Here is an 11,780-nt window from a genome sequence, read left to right on the forward strand (position 1 = left end):
TATGGATGCCTATTCCATGGTCAAGCACCTCAAAGAGTTATTTGTGAATGAAACTCGGTGCGAGCGCTTCGAAATAACCAAGGAGTTATATAAAAGCAAGATGCAGATGGGCACATCTGCAATGGCACATTGTGCAAAGATGATCAGCCTTATCACCAAGTTTTCTAGTATTGGAGATGCGATGGACCATGAACTAAGTGAAAACTTACTTCTTCAGTCCCTCCCCGAGAGTTACTCACAGTTCGTAATGAACTACCAAATGAGTGGCTTGCAAACCTCTCTTGTAGAGCTTGCACATATGCTCGAGTCAGTCGAGCCCATTATAAAAGAAAACGAGGAGATACTGGCCCTTGCTATTGAAGGATCGAGAAAAAGGAAAGGGGTCGCTCCCAATCCAAACCATCTTGATAAATGCAAGGGGGCTGTGCTCACCGAAACGAAGGGAAAGGAACCAAAGAAGCCCAAAGGAAAGTGATACTATTGTGGTGACTTAGGGTATTAGAAGAGGAACTGCATGGAGTACCTAACCTTCCACGAGAAGGAAAATAACGGTGCTTCAGCATCTGGTATGTTTTATATTGAAATAAATACAGTTTCACTGTCTGAATCTTGGGTACTTGATACTGGATGTGGATCTCATATTTGTACGAATATGCAGGAGCTAAATCAGACTAAGGAACTAAAGAAAGGAAGCATAAACTTGCGAGTGGGAAATGGAGCAAGAGTTGCCACCCTCGCAATTGGAGATTATGTTTTACCTTTGCCCTCTGGGCTTGTAATAGAATTAAGGAATTGTTTGTACGTTCCTGAGATGTCTCGTAACATTATTTTTATTAGCCGTCTTGTTGACGACGGTTTTCATATTTCAATAAAAGACAAGAGTTGCAATATTTATAAAGATTCGATCTTTTATTTTTCTGGAATTTCACAAAATGGGATTTATGTGTTAGATAACAAAATTCCTGCTTTTGCAATTGATACCAAAAGACATAAGCTAGATAATTCAACTTACTTGTGGCATTGTCATTTAGGCCATATAAACAAGAGACGCATGCTAAAGCTACATTCAGATGTGCTTATAGATCCAATCGATTCCGAATCATTGGAAATTTGCGAATCATGTTTAAAAGGTAAAATGACAAAGACACCCTTTAGCAATAAAGGTGAGCGTGTATCAGACACTCTAGGACTCATTCATTGAGATGTATGCGGTCCTATGTCGATCCAAGCAAGAGGAGGATTCAGATACTTCATAAGCTTCATAGATGACCATACTCGATATGGTTACATCTACTTGATGAGGCACAAATCAGAAGCTTTTGACAAGTTCAAATGCTTCAAGAATGAAGTAGAAAATCAATTAGGAAAGAAAATAAAGACGCTTCGATCCGATCGAGGTGGCGAATATCTTTTGATGATTTTCTGAATTATCTAACTGAATGTGGGATATGCTCACAATGGACACCTCCTTATACACCACAACACAATGGTGTATCCGAGAGAGCATGGCCTTACTTCCAAAGACGTTCTGGGGCTATACCTTAGAAACTGCCCTCTTCACCCTGAACCGAGTACCAACTAAATCCGCTAGTTCCACACCATATGAATTGTTCGTTGGTAGGAAACCCGTGTTCTCATTTATGAGAGTATGGGGTTGTTCAGCGTATGTCAAACGCATAGCGTCCGACAAACTAGATTCTAAATCTGATAAATGTTTCTTCATTGGATATCCCAGGGAAACCGTAGGGTATTACTTCTATCATCCAGATGATCAGAAAGTAATAGTATCCAAGCACGCAACCTTCTTAGAGAAAGAGTTTCTCGAAGAAACACAAAAGGGAAGTGTGATTGAACTCGACGAAGTTCAAGAGGAAGAAACACCGACTGAAACAACAGAAGCGGTTGAGGTGTCCAAAGAAGTCCCATTAGATGAGACTCCAGTGGCACCTATTCATAGATCACGAAGAGTTCATGAACTCCCAGTTAGATATGGTTTTCTAGTTGGAGATGATAACGAGGTTCCCGTGTTGGACGACGAACCCGAAAACTACGAAGAGGCTCTTACTAGTCCAGATTCTAAAGCATGGCTTGAGGCCATGATTCTGAAATGGATTCCATGTATACTAACCAAGTGTGGACTTTGGTTGATCCACCCGAAGGGATAATTCCCATTGGGTGCAGGTGGATCTTCAAAAAGAAGACTGACATGGATGGAAAGGTTAGCACCTACAAGGCTAGGCTGGTAGCGAAAGGATATCGTCAGAAACAAGGTGTTGATTATGACGAAACCTTCTCTCATGTTGCTATGTCCAAATCAATCAGAATCATGCTTGCTATTGCCGCTCACTACGATTATGAGATTTGGCAAATGGATGTGAAAACAGCTTTCCTAAGTGGAAACCTGCTTGAGGATGTATACATGATGCAGCCTGAAGGTTTCATATCAAAGGATGCAAATAAAGTTTGCAAACTTCAGAGATCCATTTATGGACTCAAGCAAGCATCTAGAAGCTGGAACAAGCGTTTTGACGAAACCATAAAACAATTTGGTTTCGAACAAAATTGCGAAAAAGCTTGCATTTACAAGAAAGCAAGTGGGAGCTTTATAGCATTTCTCATACTATATGTGGACGATATACTGTTGATGGGAAATGACATTGCTCTATTACAGTCGGTAAAAGTATGGTTATCCGATAACTTCTCAATGAAAGACCTTGGTGAAGCAGCTTATATACTTGGTATAAAGATCTATAGAGAGAGATCGAGAAGACTGCTTGGTCTTTCACAGGCTACATACATTGAAAAGGTGCTAAATTGGTTTAGCATGCTTGAATCGAAACGAGGTAACTTACCCATGCTACATGGAGTAAAGTTAAACAATCATCAATGTCCTAAAACTGATGATGACAAACGACGCATGTCTGTAGTCCCGTATGCCAGCGCGATCGGTTCGATTATGTATGCTATGCTATGCACTAGACCTGACGTAGCGTTCGCGTTATCTGTAACGAGTCGTTACCAAGGGAATCCGGCAGACGAGCATTGGATTGTCGTCAAGAACATTCTTAAGTACTTGAGAAGGACTAAAGATATGTTCCTAGTGTACGGAGAAGGAGATCTGAAAATTGAAGGATTTTCAGACGCTAGTCATCTCACAGATGAGAATGATTTTAAATCCCAATCAGGATACCTGTTTATCTTGAATGGGGGCGCGGTCAGTTGGAAAAGTTCCAAGGAGGGAAGCGTAGCTTTCTCTACGACCGAGTCAGAGTACATCGCTACTGCGGAAGCAGCAAAGGAAGCAATTTGGATTAGAAAGTTCATTACAGAACTAGGTGTGGTGCCTGACATTGTCAATCCTATTACTCTGTACTGTGATAACAATGGAGCCATTGCGCAAGAAAAGGAACCACGGTCTCATAATGCATCCAAGCACTACCTAAAGCAATACCACATCATAAGAGTGATTGTGGCTAGAGGAGATGTGAGAATAGAAAGAGTACCTACAGAGGACAACATTGCAGATCCGTTGACAAAGCCTTTAACCCAGAAAGTACATGATCGTCCTTTAACTTCTACTGGGATAAGTTTTAGAAACAATTGGCTTTAGTCCAAGTGGGAGTATGTTGGGGTTTAGTGTCCTATAGACAATTGTTGCAGGATACAAACTTAATGTAAATGAATTGTTCTTTATATCATTTGTTTTAATGAGATATATGTTTTATAACTATATATAAAGGCAATCCCTTTTAAGCACTAAATAAAGTCTAATAAAAGGAAATCCGTAAGTTTGTTTAAAGTGATTATAAAGTGTTCATACAAGCATAAAGTGAGACAAAACTTTATAATAAACTAATAAACTTAAAACCACCCCAAGTCAAGTGATATGTTTAGGATTGATATATCACTGTTGAGACTTGTATGTAACAATGTCTTCTGTCTGACAGAAAGCTGATCTCACAAGCTTCATATATATAGATATCTGGACAGTTATATAGATCCGATGAAACGTCGTTCATTAGGATTGGGGATCCGATTTGAGATAACAGGATGGGTAGATTCATCCTTGTCACCTGTTCATCTCATTGGTATTAATAGGTATAACTAATCCTCAGACTCAAAGGAATGTTAATTGGTCATCCTGAATTACTGAATGTGAGACTTTGATCCTGCGGTCCCACGATCCTTAACAGAGATGACTCTGGGGTGTGAACTGCAAAGGTTGGGTGTCACAAGAGGTAATGTCAGGGTAGTTATACATTGGATTGAGCATTTATCACTCCCGATTAATGGGAGATACATCCAAGGATCGCTTGTGGAAGACTCGACTCTAAATCCTTGCAAGGTGATAGCTTAAGAGTAAGAAATACAGATTTCACTTAACCTATCTATTTGAGTTGACTCGGCCTATACAAGTAAAATGAACGTCTCGCTATATGTGACTTGACATCACCCATAGTCATAAGATTCAGTTCAAGGATGTAATTTAATAAAGGATCGAATTATACTGTAACTAATACGGAAGGGTTAACGACAGAATCAACCTGTCTTCTTAACGGACTCTGGGGGAATGATTACAGACTTGCCAATAACATACTCAGTACATCATTTCGTTATGCAAGGATTAAATATAATTCTTGAAGAAATTAATTTAATAGTTGCATACGGCCAGAAGTAGTAAGAACCTAATGGATCACACATAAGACTTGGAACCAAAAGAGAGATGGATGTCATTAATAGATGGAAGCCCAATTGAGCCCAGTAAGGCTCATTTAAATAGAGGGGGCCGAAATTTATATATAATAAATAAGGAATTATTTTAATTCCATTAATCCTAATTTGATTAGGTTTGTGAATTAAATTAATTAAGAGATAATTAAGTTAGGAGTTTTAATTAGATTAATATACTCCTATTATTATCCAATTAGGTTATTTATTATTATCCTAGATATATTAGATATATTATAAGATAATAATTGGGAATCCTATTCCAAATTGAATTCCTATTAAGTAACCTATTCCTATCTAACTAGGGTTTAGATACAAGTTATTATATATACCCCCCTACTACATGAATTTCGACTAAGCCTAACCCCTCCCCTCATTGTGATTTTCGAAACATACAATTATAGAGAGAAAGTGAATTCGCATCCCCTAGTTCGTGGACAAGAATTCATACGGCTTCCATCGATTGATTAATTTCATCTATCTTTCTTTCTCTTTGATCTTGTGTTGGTTAATTAGAGGCAATCTATTTTGGTTGCATCTCATACGGTTGATTCTAACTTAACCTCACTGTGTTATACTTCGTGCTTGGGAACTTGGAGAAGAATTGTGGGCGCTTCTTTAACAACGGTAGATTGTTCTTCAAAAGGTATTTCTTCTTATCCCTCTTTATATGAAATAACGATTAACGGATCCTATGGTTAAAAGGAAGTAGGCTAAAATTTTATATTTCCGCTGCTATACCTTAGCCTTAATTTCCTTCAGAACTTTGGAAAGGAGGAAAACCCAACATTGGATATTTTCGTGCCTTTGGTTGTAAATGTTTTATTTTAAATACTAAAGACAACCTTGCTAAATTTGATTCTAAAGCTGATGAAGCTATCTTCTTAGGGTACTCAACAAACAGCAAAGCATATAGGGTGTTTAATAAACGAACTCATGTCGTAGAAGAATCTGTACACATTGAATTCGATGAAACTGACCCTACAAGGAAGACAAGTCAGCCTACCGAAGATGACCCATGCTCAACTTCCGCTGACCAAAATGGAGCCACTGAGTCATCACCTCAAGGGCTGACCAAAGGTAAAAATGAACCTGAAATTATCTTTGCTGACCAATATAATCCTGCAGAGATTGTTGAAACACCGACTCCTGAAAACTCAACACTGCCGAAAGAGATCAAAATTCCAAGAGGACACTCAAAGAAGTCCATTCTTGATGCTGCTGAGAACAACCTGATGACAAGAAATCAACTCAGGAGATATCTTAGTAATGTTGCCTTCGTCTCAGTTCATGAGCCAAAGAACTTCTCAGAAGCTGAGCACGATGAATTCTGGATAAACGCTATGCAAGAGGAACTTGATCAGTTCAAGAGAAATGAAGTATGGGATTTAGTGCCTAAACCAAAGAATCAAAAGACCATAGGAACAAAGTGGGTATTTCGTAATAAGCTAGATGAATAAGGTAACATAGTCAGGAACAAAGCCAGACTTGTAGCTCAAGGTTACTGTCAGCAGGAAGGTATAGACTATGGTGAGACATTTGCACCCGTAGCTAGATTAGAAGCAATTAGAATACTGTGTGCATATGCTATCTTTATGAATTTTAAACTGTTCCAAATGGATGTAAAAAGTGCGTTTCTTAATGGAGTTATACATGAAGAGGTTTATGTTAGTCAGCCTCTAGGGTTTGAGGATTCAAAATTTCCAAACCATGTTTATAAACTCAAAAAGGCTCTGTACGGCCTAAAGCAAGCACCACGTGCTTGGTACGAAAGGCTGGCCAATTTCCTGTGGACCAGGAACTATGTCAGAGGAAAAGCTGACACAACCTTATTCATTAAGAAAAAGGGTAAAGATACCCTGTTGGCATAAATATACGTAGCTGACATTATCTTTGGTGCTACTAATGAATCTATGTGCAAGGAATTTAGCAAACAGATGCAAACTGAGTTTGAGATGTCAATGATGGGAGAACTCAACTTCTTCCTTAGACTTCAAATCAAACAAGGAAAGAACGGCATCTTCATCAGCCAGACTAAGTATGCCAAAGAAATATTGAAGAAATTTGATATGGAAGGTTGTAAGCCAATATCTACCCCAATGGGTACTGACACTGTGTTTTGGGCTGACGAGAGAGGTAAGTCAGTAGACAACAAACTATATCGAGGTATGATTGGCTCTCTACTTTATCTAACTACTAGTAGGCCAGACATTCAGTACTCAGTATGTTACTGCGCTAGATATCAAGCTGACCCTAAGGAATCTCACTATATAGCTGTGAAAAGAATTTTTAGATATTTGCAGAGCTCAGTAAATGCAGGTTTATGGTATCCAAACACCAATGACTTCACACTCATTGGATACACTGATGCTGACTATGGACGAGAAAAACTGGAGCGTAAAAGCACTTCAGGAGTATGTCACTTCCTTGGAAGCTGTTTAGTGTCTTGGTTCAGCAAGAAGCAGTCGTCAGTTGCCCTGTCAACCACTGAAGCTGAGTACATTGCTGCTGGAAGCTGTGTGGCTCAAGTCCTATGGATTAAGCAACAGCTGGAGGATTATAGAGTACCAACAAAAACAATCGAAGTCAAATGTGACAACAAGAGTGCCATTGACTTATCCAAAAATCCAATCCAACACAGCAGGATGAAGCATGTCAGCATTAGGCATCACTTCATCAGAGACCATATACTCAAGGGTGAGATCAAGCTGACCTATGTTCCAACAGATGAATAGCTTGCGGATATCTTCACGAAGCCCTTGGCTCATGAGCAGTTTAACATACTAAGGGAAGCTATCGGTATGTCTAATCCTCTTCAATAAGTTTTCTGCGCTAAATGAATATTGAGTGATTATAATATGTCGAGTGATTATTGCTTAATGAGTAACTATCATATGCTGAGCTAACATGAATGACATAAAATCACCTTATGCTGAATAGACATACATATTGAGTGATTACTATGTGCTGAGTTACTAAGCACTCAGAACTTCAAACGTTTAGTATTCTAGATACTGAGTAAAGCCACTTGCAAAATTAATGTCAGCACACGCATTTAAGTAGCCACCTAGGATGACGTAAGCGTAATGATTAGAAAACCATGCGCCGAATGTGTCATTAATGCTAGAGATAACTATCGATTGATCAACTCGAGGACAAACTTCCATTCCGACCTATCAGATCAACGTGGAACGACTATAAATAGTGGACGATTTCCCACTAACTTCTCTTTACACTTGAAATCTTTGGCATTCGATTTCTCTCTCTCTAAATTCCCAAATCTTCTACACTTCTCAAATTCTCAAGAACACCATGTCTAGCGATTCCCAGAACAACTCCGGCAAAGAATACGACGACAATCGTTCCGACATCAATCCTCCATCTCCTGCTGAGCAGGAATATCCGGAGACCTCCACAGAGTCTCAAGAACAAACCCACGGTCAGCGTGACCAATCTGTCTCCAAGGTCAGCATGCCTCGTAAAAACCCTCAAGCTGACCAAGCAACTCCGAAAAGAAAGAAGAAGGAGAAAAAGAACGAAAAATCTAAGGAGAGGACATCCTCCCCTGTCTTCAAAAACGTCAAAAATCTTAAAGTCTTTCATTCCCGCTGGTTCTCCAAAGGATTCATAGAAGTTGAGAAACCCTTTTGCGAGTGGATTTCAAAGAATGGCTGGACCGAGCTCTTCTCTCTCCCTGGAACCACTTACCCACAGTTAGTGAGGGAGTTCTATACTAATCTCAGAGTAGCCGATGATGACAACGACTACATGATTACAAAGGTCAAAAACAAGGATATCATCATCAATCCGTCTTATCTTACTAAACTGCTAAAGCTGAAGGCAGAAGGATCAGAACTCAGATCCACGAACGATTATTTGCGCATTGATTATGTTGTTGAATTCTGTAAACCAAAGAACCACAAAGGAGAAATTTCCAGCACTTGCATGGGTCAGCCTAAAAAACAAGCCCACTACATCCTGACCAACTTCGTATTCCCTAAGGTCAACTCCTCCTCCCCAGCTTCCAACTTTGAGCAGTGCTTCATCTGGCACATGCTGAACTACAAGCCGCTCAACATGCCCGTATTTCTCATCGGAGCATTTCAAAGAAGCACCGGGATCCTTAGGATGGGCTCTCTCATCACCAGAATACTTCAGGATCACCAGGTCAGTCTAGTAGAAGAGATTGAGATCGAGGGCACTGAGATCACCTCAGCAGTACTGTTCGGCTTAGCTCACAGCCAACCCATCAAACCCAAGAAAGGAAAGGGGGCTATTGAACCCGCTGAGGAAGATATGGAAGGGGATAATATGGTTGAAGAAGCACAGGATGAGCTGACCAAGAAAGGAAAGAAAGTGATGGTTGAAGAAGCACCGGCTGAGTGCACTAGGCAAGAAAGAAAGAGGAAAGCTGACCAATCCTCAACCAAAGACATTAACACAGCTGTAGACACCGAGTCGGAGGACCTGTGACGAAAACCTGAAACAAGACGGTTGAAGCGGTTGGTTCTGGGAGTTTTAACGCGAAAAAAATGTATAATAAAAAAAAAACGAGAGGTCAGTAGGAGTCGCGATCACCGAGTGGACGGCTCGCGAGTGCTCAGCAACGTGGTGCGAGCGCCTAGCGGCAGTCGTCGCGTGCCCGACAACAGTTGGACGCACGCCCGACGGCCGCTGGGCACGCGCGACCGACAGCACGGAGCGTACGCCCGACGGCCGTTGGGCGCACGCGCCCGGCAGCCTCTGGGCGAGCGCCCCACGAAGTTGGGCGAATGCCCAACGGGCGTTGGACGAACGCCCAACAGCGGTGGGCGAACGCCCAACCTTCGTTGGGCGGACGCCCAACGTGGTTGGGCGAACGTCCAACTTTAGTTGGGTGGACGGCCAACGAAAGTTGGGCGTTCGCCCAACTAGTGTTGGGTGATAGCCCAACCTACTTCGGGCGACGCCCAATTTTAATCGGGCGTCGCCCAAAGTTTCCGGGGATCCATGTCTATATAAGGCACGGATCCCCATGCATTTTGCAGGGAGGATTTTGGAGAGCTTCTTACTCTAAAACATTTTTTAGAGAGAGAAAGTTATTTTTTGGGAAAAACATTTTTTTCCTAAAAATTCTGAATTTCCTAAAAGTTAAAATTTTACCGAAAACACAAAAAACACCGGAAAATCACGATTCGTGGAATCAACCGACTTCAACTGTCAATACCGAACTTGAGGTATTATCCGAGGACTAGACTCGTTTTATTTTATTTAATTTATTTCCTTTATTTATTTATTTTTATGTTATAATTTTATTTATTTATTTATTTATTTATTTATCACGTTTTACTTAATTTTTCGTATTTATTTAATTTTCGTCTCGTATTAGATAAACGTTCTGTTTTGTTTTAAAATAAAAACCTCATTTTAACATCCCAATACGAACCGTGATCCGATTCAAAGGTAGTTCGGGATTAATAAAAACGTTGTAATTATATGCTTTAAAAAATATTTCTAAATAACGTTTTAAAATAAAAAAACGTTGTTTTAGGAATCTCCGTTATAGGCTATGATCCAATTTGGGCAGCTCGGATGTCCAAAACGATATAATAGATCTAATCTAAAGCTTTTGAATAAATCTGAAAACTGTTGGTTCATTTCTGTAATTTTACGTTTTCTGTCACTAAAGGCTGTTTACCGACGGATTTTCCGTCGGTAAAGCTTCTGAAATGTAAAAAATGCTGTTTTGGTCCCTCCTTCTCAACTTTTAGGCTTTTGGTCCTTTATATATATATATATATATATATATATATATATATTTATGTAATATATACTTTCAAGCCATTTTTAAATACTTTGTACATATATTTATTTAATGTGTTTACATATCATTTCTTTTCATCAATTTGATTTAGAGTTTATCCTCTATATATTATTATGTACAAAACTATTTTGATTTAGAGTTGATTTTCTTATTTATGAATTTTATTCTCTATCTTTACATTATTTTTTAAATAAAAATCAAAGTGTATTTTAATTAGCCTTATCCTTATTTTCACCTATATATGTATTATTACTTTTCTTATCATATATTTGATCTACATATATTATTACTATTTTACCATTCTTACATATAAGTATAAATATGTATATTTATTCTCCATTTGGATTTCCTATGGGTATATATTCTTTAAATATATTTGGGTTGGGTGAGTTTGAGATTCAATTTATTATTTGTTGATTATTGTATTCAAGTAAGGTTCAATTGAGTGAAAAAGGGGAAAATAAATCACAAAAAAGAGAGTTTAATTTGTTGGTTTAAATTAAAGCTTTTCTAGATGTTCTTAAGGTGTAAATAAAAGGTTTTCTTATCACTTTAAACCATTTTCTAAAACATCACGTGTTAAAACCTTAATTCGTTCCAACGACGGATTAAGCGAACCTTGTAATTAAAATCGTTTTCGTTGTAAATAATAGAGTTTTGAATCGTTTTTTTAACTAAATGTTTTTTTTGTACAAAATAAATTGACTTGTATGCCTAATCACGCTTTTAGATTAAAAACGTTTGCTCAAATGCTTTCAAAACGCTCGAGTCGTTCCAACGGCGATTCGAGTGAACGTCATTAATGGGGCTTTTGAAACGTACCTAAATCGTTCCAACGGCGATTAAGGTACGAACCATGTAAATAAACTCATTTTTGGGAAGTGAGTTTAGTTTAGAGTTAGTGTGTAATACGAAGCATAAATCACATTGTAAACAAATCAATTCTTTCTTCTCCCCCCTCTCTCTCCTATGTATTTTGAACTGATGTAAATGGGTGATTCCTTACCAAAATGGCTTTCAATAATATATGCTCAAAACGGTTTTCAAAACGAGAAAGAAAAGGTTTCAAATGAATTTTAAACTTAAAGAAATATGCGATTAGTCCGTTATCGCCTAACACGCTGAGTAGGAGGCCGGTGGTTCATAATCGGGCGATGTCGGGGTGCCTAGTAGCCTTTCTCCGGAAAAGAGCTAGCCTTCTCGGCTCGTACCTAAGTTTTCCGAACCCTCACCGGTCTCCCGCAAGGGA

The sequence above is a fragment of the Euphorbia lathyris genome, chromosome 4 (assembly GCF_963576675.1).
Source record: "Euphorbia lathyris chromosome 4, ddEupLath1.1, whole genome shotgun sequence".
Taxonomy (NCBI): domain Eukaryota; kingdom Viridiplantae; phylum Streptophyta; class Magnoliopsida; order Malpighiales; family Euphorbiaceae; genus Euphorbia; species Euphorbia lathyris.